General features: G+C 43.0%; 1 long non-coding RNA gene across 1 annotated transcript in view; it reads left to right on the forward strand.

Moving 5' to 3' along the window:
* The window catches only part of LOC133210327 (uncharacterized), a 31,194-nt gene extending 29,815 nt beyond the window's left edge, over positions 1-1,379 (forward strand). Inside the window, exons 3-4 of the long non-coding RNA XR_009724913.1 lie at positions 898-1,032; positions 1,110-1,379. This is a non-coding gene — a long non-coding RNA (uncharacterized LOC133210327). The remainder of the gene's footprint in view (positions 1-897; positions 1,033-1,109) is intronic.
* Positions 1,380-17,004: the final 15,625 nt, after the last annotated feature.

The raw sequence follows: 17,004 nt of genomic DNA on the forward strand, positions 1-17,004 counted from the left end.
TCATGGGGCTGTTTGGCCATATGAGTTTCAGGTGGAATTCAATTGCATCGCTGACACATGACAAAGCTTAAAGCAAGCTATTTGTCACAGGCTGGGCTGGCTACATAAGGCAGAGTCCAGCATGCATAAAGCAATGAAGGAAAGTGATGAGGGCTCACCTGCATGTGATGTAATAAGGTGTGATATAATGTGAGTTCTCTTTATATGGTTGACATGAAAGTAACTGAGGATTATGGCTGATGTTGCCTTGTTCTCAGCTATTGGTTATTTTGAAGCTGAGCCACTAAACTGTATCTTTAGTGAGGACCAGAAACAGGCTTCAATAGGATGCAGATTCCTTCCTGTCCAAATTGTTGCTGAAAAATGTAGAAAACCCCACAGAAACCTAAAACCATGTATTTGTACCTCTGATTCTTGCAGGACCACCTCCAACCTGGTTCAGTAGGAAATGAGTATCTGTACCTTTGCCTCCAAAAGCTGCCTTCAGGGTGTCATTGCAGGTTTCACAAGAGATCCAACACCATTGTTAGCACTTGGTCCTTATCTTTCTGAAGCCAGTGGGTTTTGAGTCAAACCCCTTAATTACAACAATGAAGGCAGGAAAAAAAATAAGGTCAGAGAATCTGTGTGTTGCTGGGGAGAGAAATGGAGGGAGGAGTACAAGGAAGTAAACTGGAACCACTAGGCTCCATTCTTGCATGTCTATCATCCAGGTGGAGTCACTGTCAGCTCCTGCTCAGAGACAATAAAAGTTACAGCTTTACAGTGAGGAAAAAATGGCAAGTGCTGTTCCCAAAGGATACAGAATACATCTATACCTGTGACAAGCAGTTAACAATATGGATAGCATCAGCCTGGGCTTATGTCTTGATTTAAATTTGTTTTTCCATTTACCAGGCTCAGTTGTGGGAGAGGAATACTGAAATGTGCATGAACCACTGGCTACAGATTTTATTACCAGCTCTGTGCTACAGCTGCTATATGGAGAGAAGTTGGAGTGCAAAAGATCACCTGCAGTCCAGATTGGAAGAAGTCCGGGACTCACTGATCTGCCTTATGGGCTGGGCTGGCAGGATTACTTCTCAGGAAGCTCGCAGGTGATCCATCAGTGCTGGGGCTTTCCAAACATTCAAGTCCTTCAAAAATGCATTCCCCTTTCTCACAGCTACAAAGTTGTTGGCCCCTTTTGAATGGTGGTACAGTCCTGGAGGCATGAAGTGCCAACTTTGTGCAGGGCAAATCCCACTGAGTATCACTGAACCCTGGTACTGATAAAACAGGTACTGCCTTCCTGGAGGCAGGGTGGGACAGGCTCTTATGCCCCATTTAGTGCAGAGGTTGCCTAAGGCTGCAGAGCACTGTACCAGTAAAGGATACCACTGCCTCTTCCAGCAATGTTCCTTAGCCCTTCTTGGACAAAAGAGCTGGTTTGTTTTAACAGTAGATCTATCTGACCTGTCTGCATCCTAACAGAAACAGATCAGAAAAACAAATGCTCTGATAATCCATCTGAAGAGATGGTTACCTCTAGCAAGAGAGAAGAGGCTGGAATGGGAAATACAGTAACTTCTTCACATGGGGTAGCTGCCTGTCCACACTGGGAGAGGACCAGAGGTGTGATGGGCAGCCAAGAATGGTATGCAGTGCACTATGGGGCTCTTGACTTTCTAGATACAAAAACTAAAGTCCTTCAGACTGGTTACCTGTCTTGGTAAAAGCTGCCAGTTTGGGAAAAGAGCCTTTTGTCTTTTACTGACTGATTTATGTGTCTGGGGCACAGTCTCAAAAGATATGTTGCTGCTTTTATTCTGACTTGCTGGTATTCATGCACCAAAAATATACATGCCACGCTACAGAGAAACCACAGCAGGTCAACCCAGCAGTGTTCAAACAGATTCTGAAAGGCTTTCAGAGGAATTTCAAAGGGCTTTGGATCCAGTTTTCTGTGAACTGCATCAAAAATGCAGCTTGGGTCAGTAATGTTTGTGGTTTTTCATAATATTTGTATTGAATTATTGCACATTCTCTGTCACTTCACTGTCAGTTAAGAGATAGGAGTTGGAGCCTGGGAATGCCCATGTACTCCTCATTCTGCTGTGCAGAGGTACCAGTTATCAGTGATCAAAAGGCAAAGAAAAAAATGCTTATGGTAATGGTGTCCTAAAGTTAGTTTGAGCCTCTAACTACAAAATACAGCATGAACAATTTGAACCACTTTTTGCTCACGAGAAGATCATTTGGCTCAAAATAGGAGCTTAATTTCTAGTTTCTATTCTTAAACCTAGCCAGCTTTGTGGGCTGTAACTATGCTTAGCATCTGTAAGACAAGAGGACTCAAAACAAAGAGTTCAGTGTTAGGTATATACGGGTCTCCAGCCCCCACCTGTGGCTCATTCAAGTGGTGAGAGAGGGTGCAAATCATGAAAGCAGCTGGCACATAGAACCCCATTTGGAGTTTTGGCTTTCAGTCCAGAAGAATAGATACAATTGCTTGTAGTCTATTACTGAAAACAGCCAGCAAGATACTCATGGAGGGAAGCAAGAGATGCAACATCAGCCCCTTCTTTTAATACAGTTCTGAATAATCATGTCAGATTATCTGTCTGGTAGGCAGCCATACGAAGGACTCTTACAAAGAATTGCAGAGCAAATGCAATGTAGATACATTCAGAAGAGTTGCAGTTACTTTCAACATCTTGATGGAATTGTGCTGGTGCAGAGCTCACAGATCTACACCCATGTTTCCTTATCTTAGCCCAAAACCTCTGACTGTGGGATCTCATCAGTATTCCTGCAGTAAGACTTGCTGCCGATGTGGTCTTTGTTCCCTGAGCTTAAAACCCAGCCTGTTTTTTTCCTCACTGCTGACAGCTTTATGGAAGCAGCTGTAAAGTTTTGCCAGTGCTCCCTCTGCTTGCACCAATGAATCTACATTTGCCACTGCAGGAAGATTGATAGTGGGCTATTTTTATATTCTGAGCCAGATTTATGCATTCTGCAGAGTCACATGAAGCCAACCATGTAATAAATGCATGTATTGGTGAATGTGCAAGAAGTTATGCCAGCTCTTCCTGAATGTCTCCCTGCATATCACTAATACTGGAGAAAAGGACTTTGGAAGGCAAATAATGTGGCAGTTTTAATTCTTTTTTTCTTATGGGTGAGATCTCTTCATAGAGGGGAAATGTGGGTGTATGCAGAGAGGGGTGAGAAGAAACCTGAAGCTAAATCAGAGGAAATAGTTGCAGTTGTCAGGGGCAATGCTGCCCTTGGGGGCTGTCTCAACTGAAAATCCCCCTCGCTCTGACAGTGCTGCAGCTTTGACAGTGCCTGGAGTAGAGCTGAAAATCTTCCACCAGAACAAAATGGATGAAAAAATAGGGGGAGAATGACAAACCACTTTTTCTTTTTCTGAGCTACTTTCCCAGTGTGATTTCCAAAAGGATCTGTTGACACAAGTGCAGCAGCTGGAAATGAGAGGATTTGAAAACAGCCTTCAGAGGTATACAGTTTATACTGGTGTAATAATTATTCTTCAAAGATTCCTGAGAAAATAGTGTTTAAGGTGTTCAATGATTAAAAACCTGGTGTCCTTGAATCTGAAAGCGAGATGAAAGAACTGCCAGGGTCCTTAATGCAGCTGAAATGGTAAACAGAAAGGGAGCAATAATGATCAAGCCTGAGGTGATTACGTTCTCTAATTAGAACACATGTATCATTTAGGCATGTTAATCTTTGTCTAATGTGCTTTGGGTTGACTAACCTGTATCCAGCTTTTTGCAGTTCAGTTTTAGTTCTAGAAAAGAGATTCTTCATCAGTTATGGGGGAACTATGGGAATATTCTAGAACTTTTGTCTTTGAAATACAGCTGGTGGTATTTGGCCTCCAGATGTAGGCTAGACAGTAGTGAGGAGTGATGGGAAGAGAGAGTGCTCCATGGGCACCTCCGAGTTTAATTTTCAGCTACACCACCATTGGAATTACCTTTAGTGGTGTGTGAACTGTAATCACACCTCTTAGTGTATTTTGGTGCCTTGCAGTGAACACCACAGTAATGAAGTGAGCAAGGATCAGGCCTCAAACTGAAACTAGAAGCAGAAACCCCCTAAACCAAAGGGATGTCTTTGGTTAAAAGATGTGTTGAGATGCCATCAGCCTGGCTGATTGCAGAGGTGTTTCTCCTTCTAGTAAAGGGCAGATAGCTGAGAAACTCAAAGTTTGGGAGATAAGAGTTTCAGTTCAACTCACCTGCAGACCTCCTGTTTGACTTTGGGGAGAAACAGGAAAACAATACACTGCTCCTTTTGTTTCACCTCCCTGTTTGCAAAATGGGATGTGCAAGTTTCCCTCCCACACAGGCATGCTGTGAAGAGAGCGCTGCAAATGACTGATGTGCTCTTGTACTGTGGAGATAAAGACTGGACAAACAGCAAGGGCCCAGTTTATCCCTGTACAACCGTCTAAGATGCATCATTTACATCCTCCATCCTAACTCCCAGTTTATGCATCAGTAGCCCCATGAGGTTCGTTAGATCTAGGGATTGCCTTGGAGTAGATCCAGTCCTCCTATGTCCTTGTTTTCTCTTGAGTACTTTGCGTGTGGCTGCTCCCCCACAGAGGGAGTGTTTGTGAAGGACAGTTGAGTTCTGCTTTAGCCGAGAGTAATTCACTGCAAAGCTTTAGTGCACGGTTACCAGAAAACAGTTGCAGCACAGGAATTGCAGAAGAGCTTCAGCACAGATAGGAGAGCAAGAGAACGTGTCATATTTCAGACAGGGATGAGCTCTTGATTGTGCTGCATGCCACACGTTAGCAGCCTGGGGAGCAGAACTGGGAGCAGGCTGCTTTGAAAAGACTAAGATCTGTTGAGGTGTATGTGGCTACATACAGAGGTGTCTTGAAGGACACATTGGGATTCCTTAGGATATTCTGTCTACTAGCATATGGGTAAGACTTTCTGTGCATCTCCTTTTACAGCTTATCCCAGGCTTTGAGAGGTATCTCTTGGGGCCGTGAAGTGCTGTGGTGTCAAACTGTCACTGTTCCTTTGGCGTATGGTCTTTTCTCCCAGCATATGTTTTTTGCACTCTCCACCTGTAAGGTACAACGTGACTTCCAAATCATCATGACTGAGCCATTCCAACTGGTTGCATAAGGTTGTTAAGAGAATTCTTCGTTCACCTCAAGTATCCCTCAGTAATGAATGCTGTTGATAAGAAAGCTTTTGAAGGCCAGTAGCAAGCAGAACTTTGATGGGCTGTGTTTGGGATCATTGTGTGGGAAGGGAGAACAAGAGCCAGGCCAAAGAGACAAGCAGGGGCTTGGGTGGGCATCTGGTAATGCTGACAAGGGGACTTTAAGAACTTTCTAGGTCTCATCAGTGTTGGCATAAGCTGAAAGCTCCTAGTTAGAAAGTAGCTGCACCTCAGGTGTAGCTGGAGGCATGTCTGGCCCATAAAGCTGCTTGGGGTCTAGCTCTAGCAGAGGAAAGCACAACAGGAAGCATGAGATTATTATCCGTATTATGAGAAAACGAGAAATGATCTTACTAATAAATGACAGGCATTCTATAAATACAGAGAATTCCTATGCAGTTTATTCTCTTCATGGGCACGTTTGATTCTGTGTCATATGGGGTATACGTGCATTCGTCTTAGGCAGGAAAATGGCTTTTCTGAAAAGGTATTAGAGATAGTTTTACTCTTGCTGCAGGTGGCATTAAGATGAGAGGCCTTGCCTATGTGCTGTCAGTGTGGTTAACGATTATTAGAGGAGCAGGTGATTTCTGTTAAAGGGAAGTGACAGACTGTCCATTAGATCTAGATGCATGTTTATTAAATGGGAAGCCTGGAGCAAGCAGCCTGCCTCATTTCCTTCCCAATTCCAGACCAATCTGTTAGATTTTGCACCTGGAAGGTTCAGAGTGCAGGAAGAGGGAGCTATTTATGAAGCAGGGAGGACTGTTGCATTCATGCACATGCATTCACTTCCATCCCAAATGGAGACTGCATTGGGAAGCAGCCTGGGAGAATACAGGCTGTAAGACATGCCTCTTACTTTAATTTCTTAACCTTCTTTCCTAGATAGGCTTGAAAGAAGAGAGGCATGACTTAAGGATTCAGTCTTTAAGTGCAAACCCTTTGTCACCAACCTGTGTGTGTGTCTCTACATAATACAAAGATGGGCCATTTCCCTTATACCCATTTATCCCAGCGTTGTGGGTCTGCTGGTGGCCAGCTGCTGTAGTGGGAGATGAAAGCTCTCTCTACAGTGAACAGTTACAGAAGAATCTACCCAAAGGAGGCATTTATTTGTAGTCCCCACCAGCTATTGGGTTATGGTCTGAAGCAGCAGAATTTATCTTTCTCTTTAATCCGGTCTAATGTGACTGGGGATGTTCTCATTACCCAGACAGAAGTTTAATCCTTTCAAGAAACATCTCCCCGAATCAGTGCTTCTGATATCCTTCTTTCCTCTCAGTCAAACTGGTGCACTTTAAAATCACATCTTTCCTTTCACAGGTCTAATGTAATAAGCTTACCACTCCATCCACCCCCATTAACCAGATCTTCACTGGGATAGTGATTCGAGTCTGGTGTTTGCGGATCAAAGAGGATGCTGAAAAATTGGAAGGGCTCATAAAAGAGCCATATAAATGATTCAGAGTCTGGGAAGCATCTTTCTAGTGAAAGATGTAGGGAGCTTGATCCATTTAGGCTATCAAAGAGGAAATAAAGCAGAGACTCCATCACAATGTGCAAGCACAAATACAGGGAAGATGACTTCTTCTAATGGCTCCACGAGGCAGCAGAAAAATGCACAGCGAAATTTGGCTGGAAGGTCAGGATTCAGCTTTCAGTTGAAGCTGGAGCTAGCACAAGACTTGGAAAAATTACATCTGTTTTGAGGGGAAGATAATTAGCCTTTGGAAGAATTGACTATCAGAGCAACAAATGAGGAAGCTCCAGAACACGAGCCTAATTGAGGAGGTCTGTAATGCTCTCTGATGAAAAGCATTTATTCTGCTGATCAGAGACTAAGCTAAATGCTGTGTCCCAATGGGCACTGAATGCTCCGCTTGGAGCCTGAGCATTGTGCTGCCATGTTGCAGTGGTGTGGCTGCAGAAGGGAACCAGCTTCAAGCACAGATTTCCATGCCAGGAAATCATGCAGTTGGGTTCCTGGTATCCTGCTGGATTCCTCTGGGATCTTAATTTTTCTCATTCAGTTTTCCTACTTGTAAATATCGGTAGCATCAAGCTGTTGCCCATCAGGAGGCAGTGTGGACATCTTTACGCTTATAAAGCACTCTGAGGATGTATCTATCAGTGCAAAGACTGGGCAGTGTGCTACTGCCTGCTAATAACTGGCTTTCTTTTCGCAGCTCTGCACTCCTGCCGAGTGGCTGTGCTTTGTCAATGACCTGTTTCTGCTCTGGGGACAGCTGGACTGAGAAATCAACTGGGAGTTAGGGAGTGGATTTGCTGCCAGCCCCGGCTCAGCAACCACGAGTGGGCAAAGGCTGCCATCTGCAGTCAGAACCTCCCTACAGCAGTGGAGGGGAGGTATTGAGAGAAGTGGCAGCACAGGGAGATTCGAGACAGAGCAGGGACCAGGTGCAAGAAAGGTGTTACGGAAGCACTAGCTGTGGAGCAGAATTGCTGACTGGTGTCTCATCCCTTTGACTTCTGGGTGAATTCCTGTCCCACACTCCAGGTAAACACAATGATTGAAGCTGTGGTATCTGCAGGGTGAGGGAGCTACTACTGCTGTCCTTGGTTCCTGGGGGAGTGATCCTGCTTTTCTCACCCCTTCTTCCTTTGGGAACTTAAAATTCTCTCTGTGATGGGCACAGGTATCTTGGGGCCTTAGATGAGCTGACTGCAGTTTGCTTACAAGAGTCCCCATGAAAACGCAGGCTGTCCCCAGGACCACCCTCCCCACTCTGGTCCCTCACAAACCACTGTGATGCTCAACAAGGAACAAAAGGGGGGGGGGGGGTTGACATTCAATATTGCTGTATTTAAAGGCTACAATAACACATTCTTTGCCTTCCTGCTAATTACTTACTGGCTGTTATTTCACCATTCTTTTTCTGGGTTTTTTTTTCCGTTGTGTTTTTTTCCCTGGGCACATGTTTTCCCCAATTCAGGCAAAATCACTACTTCCATACTCAGCTGTCCTGATTGCATGAAGAAGAGTCTGATTGCATTATTCATCTGCAGTGCTCATGAAAGACTTCAAAACTCTTGACTAGACCTAAAGCTTTTGATGACTTTCTGTCTCAATAGAAAGGCGAAAGCTACTGCGTGAACTGGTGGCATCTGATTGCGTTGCCACCCCACCAGCTGTGGATGGGACAGGCCTGCGTGGTGCGACATGAACTGTTGCTATTACTGAGCAGTTGCTGGCAGATGGCTTGCTGTGCTTTGTTTTCTCTTTGTCCAGGGCTGCAGGGAAGCAAATTGGTTTTACATACTGATATGCAGAAGTAGCCTAACTCCGAGGAAATGCTGCCACCTGCGGCCATGAGAGCGCAGTTATCCCAGCTTGGCTACTGGCATCTCATTGGAAACTCGACTTAGCTTAAAACTCTTCTGATTAAAAAGTTCATTAAACTAGAGAAAAGAGGGTAATCCAGTGAAATGAAGAGAGCAGCGGAAAGGTCACACTGTACTTCTTCCCTGACAACAACAGCATCTTCGAGTTGATTAACAGCTTTTGGATGTTGCTGTATTTCCTCCTTTAAGAGGAGGGGGTGATACAAGATTGTTCTTACCAATGTAGGTATTTTTAGCTGCACAAGCAGATACATACAGAAGCCTCAGCACCTCTGTGTGTGTAGATTGGTGCACACAAGAACACTAATGCTGCCTTTTCACTCCACGTTTGCATACAACCTCTTAAGCGCACAAGCACACAGATCTCATACACATAGGTCTTTAAACACTAAAGACAGAGTTCATAGCAGAAATGATGAATATACATGTATGCAGTCAAGCGGCCTTTCAAACCCAGAACTCCCCATTCTGTGTTCTGCAACTATTGGAAAAATGGGCTGAAGTTGTTTTTCAGTGTTTTAGATTAGACTTGACAAACGTGAAAATATGGTCCAAACAGACTGGACAAGGACGGGGTTAAGTGTGCTGGAAACCAACCCAGCACCTATGACCTTTGATCTGTGATCTTTTGGCCCTGGCCCTCCTTGTGTGCAGTGTGGAATTTTTGAGACAGTATTAATAGCTCCCAAAGAAATCATCAGGATGGTTCATGTGACATATCCAGGGCACTTCCATACCTGCTTACAGTGTAATTTGCAGGACTGAAGAGCTCTTCCCTTGTTTCAATGCATGTTGCCTCCAACAACTGTCACAGGCAGTTTCACTCCATCATTGCCAAGGGAGGGCTTGACATCCTCCTCAGCTCACCTGGATTGTGTGGGCAGGAGATGAAGAAACACCTGTGCTGCTGCATCTCTGGGTGCCAGAATGTTAAATTGAGCTCCTTCTCTGCTCTTCTTTTGGCTGCTGAGTAGAGGTGGGCTTTAGTTCTTGTGTTACAGCTTCTGGTGTCTGGGAGGTGGTGTAACAGAAGAGGCCAGGGCAGTGTCTTGTATTACAAGCAGTATTGGTCTTTTTTCTCTTTTCCACTGCCCCAGTAGGTGTTTACAAGTTTTTTGCCATTGAATAATCTGTGTAAGTTGTTACAGTTATGAAAAGCTGTATTTGCAAGAAGGACAGAATCCTGCCTTGTAGCAAAAGCTATTGAGAATTAACTGAATCTATACAGTAAATCTATGTCTTAACCTGGGGCTGTTACTGGAATGCATAAGAAGAGGTAACAGGCCATGGTAAACCAGAACATTGGAACTGCAGTATTCCAGGGTATATGCAGGGGGAATGTTTTATGTGGTCAGAACTAAGCAAATGAATTCACATCTGGTAGAGAAGATGGGAATTGCATTCAAAGCCCAGCTGTTGCTATTGCTTAGAGAATGCTGGATTCTTAACAAAGCTCACCACCCACTACCCAGAGCTCTTCTGGAAGTCCAGCCATCTATTTTTGGTACCTAAATGGAAATGGAGCCCTTCTGTAAAATCCAGCCTTTGGTAAACAACTTGATGGGAATAAAATAAGCAGAGTGAGTAGGGAAGCACACTGTAGCCTCCACCAGTCTGCAGCTGAATACATATATTTTGTAAAGTGTGCTCAGGGGAAAAGAGCTATTAATGTGTAAACCCTTTGATTTAATATGCCAGAGCATTGTTCTCAGCTCTTTGCTTGGGCTGGTGTATAGCACTGGAAAAATAAAATGGACTCATAAAAGGAAATAAATAAAATCTAAAAGCTGAGGAGCACTCCGAACTGAGTTCAATCAGCAGAGGTAAACCTGAGAAGCAGAATTATACATCAAGAGCAGTCCAATACTGTGTTTAATCCCAAGACATTATAAATCTGACAAACATCCAGGAATAGCTTCAGAAGGGAAAGAGTTGGGTTTTTTGAGCAGTAAACAGGCAGTTAGCCCTGTTTACACGGAGTTATTTCCATGAATAGCATTCCACTTGTGGGTGAGGGTAGATGTTCACCTGGGCTGACCTATGGGACTTATTTACTTTGCTGTGTTTCTGCTTCCAAAATATCCCCTGCATCAGTAGAGGAGATGCCTTGGGTGGTTCATGATTGATGCTGTCAGCCTCACACAGGCAATGTACCAGTGAGTGAGGGTGAGGATGTGGCCTGTAATCTCTTGAGCACTGTCAGACATCCATTACTGGACCAGGGGATGCCAGTGGGAAAAGCTTGTTCCCACAGCTTTCTACTGCTGGATTTTACCATTCCTATCAGTCTGCGTTGTTACACTCTGAGCACTCTAAGCCTATTTCATGCAAGGGCAGTGGGGCTGGCCTGGAAAATGTAAGTGGGTGTTGTAAGCAAACCTGGCTGATGGAAACTGCTCCCTTGGGAGTGGGAAGTTTGCCTTCTGAAGGGGTTCAGTGAGAAACAGCTACAGGAGCTCTCTGTTCTGCTAAGCTGAGTATGGAAGAGTTTAGTGGGCCACAGGAGAAGGGGGAAACTGTTTTCCTGAAGAAGTCAACAGAAGGATTTGCATAAGCACTCTATAAATAAGTGAAACCCAATCTCGCCAGTCTATTTGCATGATAGATAATGTCATGTTTCAATGTGCTAGCTAATGCTAATGAAAACCTGTTATTAACAGTCATTTATTCTGCCTAACTCACTGAGGAAGTAGAGGTTTAAGTTGCACAGAAATGTGAATACATTTAAATTTGGGTTTAGTGATTATTTCATAATAAAAACCTGGACCTAATGTCATTTTATAGCCATTTTGTTGCTTTTTGTTTTCTTTTTTACCCTTCCCTCCACTGGCTGTGATGTCTATTTCCCAAATAAAGCAGAGGAATTCAAGATCTCCTTTCCAGACGTCATCCTCTATGGATATGGGCTTCAGTGCTTTCTTCCTCCTTCACTTTGGATTACAGGTAAGGGCACTTGATTTAAAAGTTGAACTAAAAATGAACTGTATTTGGGAGCAGTTCACTTGCGTGGGTAGAGGTGCTCTGTGGTACAGTGCTTGATTGCCTCAGCTCAACGCAAAGCCACTCTGGTTTTTCACCTTTTCTTGTAATTAGTTTTTTCCCTTTGGAATCTGGTTATTTCCAGCATTTCTGCAACGTTTCCCAGCTCACACGTTAGCCTTGTCTGTCATTCTCCAGGTCTTTACACCACTGAATGAATTAGGTCTCTCTTCAGCTTCTCTTGAACAAACTATAGCTGTGTGCCATCTGTTGTTCAAATGACATTAGTTGCACTGGTGTGAAATACATTTTGATTGTAGCTTTTGATATTAAGAGTTTCTGCCTAAGTCGTTAGAAACCAGGATATTCCCTCCTATAGAGGGATGTAATGAGGATGGGCTCTTGCCTGCCCTGGGCTGGTGCTGTTCTTTCAGCGTAGGTTTGGTTTCACTGAGGAGTTCTGTTTGCTTTGGCCACTCACTGCACTGGGCAGGTACAGCTTTCACCAGGTCTTACAAAGTTCCCTCTATGACTCAGGCTTTGGAATGTCTACAATTCCCTGCTGCTAATGCTTTCCAAAATAACTCCTGAAGTACATAGCCACGATGAATGAAATTTCCATCAAACCAAAGGCACAAACTGTCTTCTGCATTGCTGAGATGAATATACCAGAAGCAGGTGTGTAGTTTCATACAGTGTCAGCTTTGCAGTAGCCATTCTACTGTTTTTAAAGTGACAAATCTTGCTTCATCTCCTCCTGTAGCTATATTGTTGGCTGTGGTAATATCACTCTGGAGAGTGTCACTACATTCCTATGAGACTTTTTGCTTCAGGACAAGGGAAATGTTTGCACAGAAATCCTTCTTCTGGGAGAGCATCCTGATTTCTGAGCTACTTCGCTTTGATTCCCAGAGCACTTAGGGGAAATGTGGGAGATGTGAAGGAAAAGGAAAGCGCTGCTGTGTAACCGGTTAATGGGAGTTACAGACCAAAGTGTAGCACTGAAGCGTTCAGGCTGGAATATTCATGATGAAATGTTTGCTGTTGTGATCAATTAGAGGGAAATATGTTTCCCTGCACATTGCACAGTTACGCTGGTGTTGCCAGATAGACCCCACTTCAAGTCTTGCCAAGTCTGGCAATCAAAATGACTGTCAGCTGGCTCCATTCCTGCTAGATTTTTTCATCCTGGGGAGAAAATTTGTAACTTCCTCTTGGTAAATGCTTGGTAAAAGGGAGGGAAGAGGAGCCCCTTTTCTGAGCCAAAAATAGCAACATTTCAACTGTCCTGTCAGCCCCCCTTCTTCTGCCTGGCTGAAGCTATTAGATGTGTTCCTGAAAGCAAAAGCTTCAGAGGGGGGTGGCAGCTGGGAGCACAAACAGGATTTGCCTTGGAATGCAGTGGAGGTGGGGCAAGAGGTGAGCAGAATATTATAGGCATCTCTTTTGAAATACCATGACATTTTGAGAGAGCTGTTGAATTGAAGATGCATGAAAATGAGGTACAGGAATGGTTCAAAGACAGGGACAAGTGCTTTAGAGGAAGAGATGGAGAGTGCAGTCTGGTTAAGCATAACAGGAAGAGGAGAGGGAGTTGGGTTCAATTAAAGTGCCTAAGTAGCTTCACAACCAGTATAAAAAATCTTCTTTAATCTGGAAAAGATAGGCATAACAAAAGGTAATAGAGCTCCAAGTTGAACAAGCTCAAGTCAGAAGCAAGGTGTGCATGTTTTCAAGAGGGAGAAGATTAATCACTGAAACAAACTGCACAGAGAATGGGTGGGTTTTCCAACTCCTGTCTTGAAGCCAAGATTGGATACCTTCCCATAGGGCACGCTTCGTTACTGGGATTGATGTAGGAATATCTTGTTAATGTATTGTACAGCTCACGTAGAAGAGAATGTTACAGAAGTTCCTGGGTGAAATACAGTTTGCATAAATTGAATAGGAAAATAACACTTGAATTGAAGAGAAAGTTGAAGTTCAGCAGTTTCAGTTGAAAAGAGAATGCAGAATCAAGCCCTAGGAAGTGTCATTTCCTGACTCTTGTGGAGTAACAGTGAGCTGTAAAATTAGTTGCATGGATGGCTGTAGAATGATACTCATGAAAAATTAATGACAATAGCAGAAGACAGGAAAAATCCAGAAAACATTTCCATGACTGTTAAGTTTTATAAAAGCTTGTTTTCATTAAAATCTAAACTAGGCACTTTAAGTGAACTGCCAAAATCCCTGTAGCTTGTTTTAAATAGCAAGTAGTTATGGCAAATAGCTTCTCTGAGAAATGGAGACTTGCAGAGAATGTAATTATGAGAGATTGATGGATTTTTTTTCTCTCCCCTGTTGTTTGTATTGAACAGGTCTCTCAGTCTGGAGCTGGAAGCTGTGTTCAAATGCTATTCAGCCCTACATGACTTTCTTTTATGGCTCTGCACTAAACTCTGAAGATCTGAAGAGAGCTGGGGTAAGAACTTCATCAGTTGCCCTTTCTTGTAGATAAGCCAACCTTATGAAGATATTGTCCCTTATGAAAGGATGCTTGAGCTGCTTTTACTCAATTTATGTTGAGATTTGCACTTCAAGCAGCTCCACTGATTTTAGTGGTACTTCTGCATACCCTCGTATCATGGGAACTGTGAACACAAGAGTCAGGTATGACTCTAAAGACTCTTTCAGACTTTTTAGGCTGTAAATTTTTTCAAGGATTCAAACAGGAAGAATAAAAGAGGAAGACAAATTGTGGTCACCTGGGTTTGGAAGAAGAACATTATGGAGAGCAGTATTTCTGGAAACTGTGTTTGAATAGTTGGACTAGCCCTCAGTTACCTCATCCTCAGAGCATGCATCATATTTGGGTCTCATTCGTGGATGTCCAAAAAAGAAAAGGCCTCCAAGTGATAGGATTGTGATGATCTTACACAGGTTTTCAAACAAAGACATGTGCCACTAAACCAGCTCACTGTCAGATTGTTGTACTTCATCTGGGGTTAAATCCTGATTTGACTTTTCTCTCCTAGAATGCAGATGGAATCTGTGGATGCTCATCTCATTCTAGAGGATGTTCACTCTCCACAGCCTTATACTGAAGACACTTCCAGTATCGTGAGGTAGGATGAGATACTCCAGTGCTTTTGTTCTCTGTCTGATTGATATTAACAGTGACACAGATAGTGCTGCTGGCAGGGGAACATATTTGTCCTGTCACATTTTTTTCTGCCTGGAGAACTCAGAAAGCCAACTGACTGCTTTCTGCTGTGATTTTATCAGATGTGTTGAGGGATTGAGACAGGTAGCAGCTGTGCAGCCTTGCAACCCCATACAGAATATAATGTTACTAACTATGGTGTAATTACCTTCTTCAATATCCTGAATATTAGCAGTCGAGGAGACTGACTCCTTTACACTGGAGAGAGTTGCACACTACCGTCTGGTGCAGCTCTGCTGTCAGGTCTGATCATTCTACATGTCTTTGTACTGGGCAGACTTGAGTTGGGGACTCCCTTTGTACTGCTGGATTGTGTAAATCTGATGGCATCATTAGTATACCCCCCAAACAGTCCAAAAGTCCAAGTTCCCAATTGAATTATCTTTATTTTCTATTTGTATGGCATCTACCAAAGTGGAAATACTATTTTATGACTTAAATTTACAGGTAGAACTGGCAAAGTAAATAATACTCATTACTGTTTCTCTTAGCTCTAGATTTTCAGTGGTATGCAGGTACAATTCTTCACACTGTACAAGCCATGCACCATTTTTTGATGTATTCAATTCTATTGATGGTGACGACCTTTCTCTCCAGATAGTGAGACAGTGAGATGTCTGTTGCTATAGGTTCAAAAGCAATAGCGTGATGCTGGTACTCCACTGCCTCTGAGGGAACACAGTAAATCAATTTTGATTGCTGCACAGTATGGAGCCTGTGAGTTTCTCTGTATCTGTGCTTGATTCTATTCTGCCTGCATTCATAATTTGAATCAGAGGAACCACTTGTGCTTGACACCTGCAAAAATGGGCTGAAAACCAGTCCACTGTGCCCTTTCCAGTTAAAAGCATTCTTTTTTTCAGTATCCTTTTAGGCTTATTTCTTTCTTTGGGTAGGTCTTATGGGATAAATTGCAGAACAGCAGTAACAATTAGAAATCCTGTCATCTCCCTGCAAGGGAGGTGATGCAGATTCATCCGCCTTGTATCCATCTTCCTTCATCATTTGCTACAATGCCAAATTGATAAACTATATACTGACTTTACTGTCATAAGGTGGTCAGATATTTCCAAGTCAATACCAGAAGATTTAATAAAAGCATAAACAGGCAGAAGTGTTTGGTGTGAAGCCTGACCAAGTCCCTGGTTTGCTAGTCCTGCAGTGAACATGCCTTTACTATCACCTAGTGGCTGTATGTGATACTCATAATAATCTCAGTAGTCCTCAACAGGGTTTGTTGTGCTATTTCTCTGTTTAGGGACTTCTCAATCACAAAATTTAGGCAAACTAAATAGATACTGATTGAAATAAACCGAGTTTATCAGTGCAGAAGTTACATGTACAATTGGGCTGCTGCTTCGGGTGCGTTTGCGTTGCCCCATGCTGTTTCGTTCAAGTCCAGATATTTCACAGACATGGCAAAACCGGTATTTTAGGATTATTTTAAAGCATAATATAAAAAACTCTGTAAACTTTTTAAATGGAAAAGAAACCTCTTCTGTCAAAATCCATTTAATAACTTTTATTTGGAGCACACCACTTTTTTACATGTTTTAGTAGCCTGTTAAGTTTGACATGGAAAGCATTCATATGCCAGGAGAACAGCACATGCTGTGACACAGTGAGTGGCAGTCTAAAACCTGACGGAGCTATGAGCAGTAGGATGTTTTGCTGTTTTAACTGCCTTTGTATAAAGAACCCTTCCTGTGTCAAATGGGAGAAAAAAGTGCTTATGCTGGTGTAGACAGTCGTAATTCAGCAGTAAATCACACCTCTTGTAACTGTGCTTATGACTGGTAAAACTTAACACAAGGTCAGTGCTCAGTTGAATAACTAAGGAGCAGGTTAATCTTATTGCAAAGTAAGGTGTAACTTTAACGTGCTCCCAGTGCTTTGCATACATGAACTTTCCCTGTAACTCTACTTGTATGCAGCAATAACTCCTATTCTTCAATGATAGTATGGATTGGGAGTGTCTAGAAGGGTTGAGACTTCCCTTTGGCTGTTGTTTATTAACTCTGATACTGTCTCTGACAACACAGTTGATGTCATTCTGCTTTCAGTAACTAAGGGCCTTTGATCTAATACTGTGTAGTGTTAGCATATCAGCCCAGTGCTTGATTACTTACCCTGTTTGCTTTACCTTTCAATGAATATGTTATCTTTATGGTTGATTCTTTTAGACAAAGAGAAAATATTTGAAGGACAGATTGCTTCTGGAAGACAAAGACTACAAAGTAATGACTTTTCAGTTCTCC

Source organism: Neopsephotus bourkii, unplaced genomic scaffold, assembly GCF_033783945.1.
Source record: "Neopsephotus bourkii isolate Nb327-2 ecotype Australia unplaced genomic scaffold, CSIRO-AGI_Nbou_v1 NB_457, whole genome shotgun sequence".
In the NCBI taxonomy this organism is placed as follows: Eukaryota; Metazoa; Chordata; class Aves; order Psittaciformes; family Psittacidae; genus Neopsephotus; species Neopsephotus bourkii.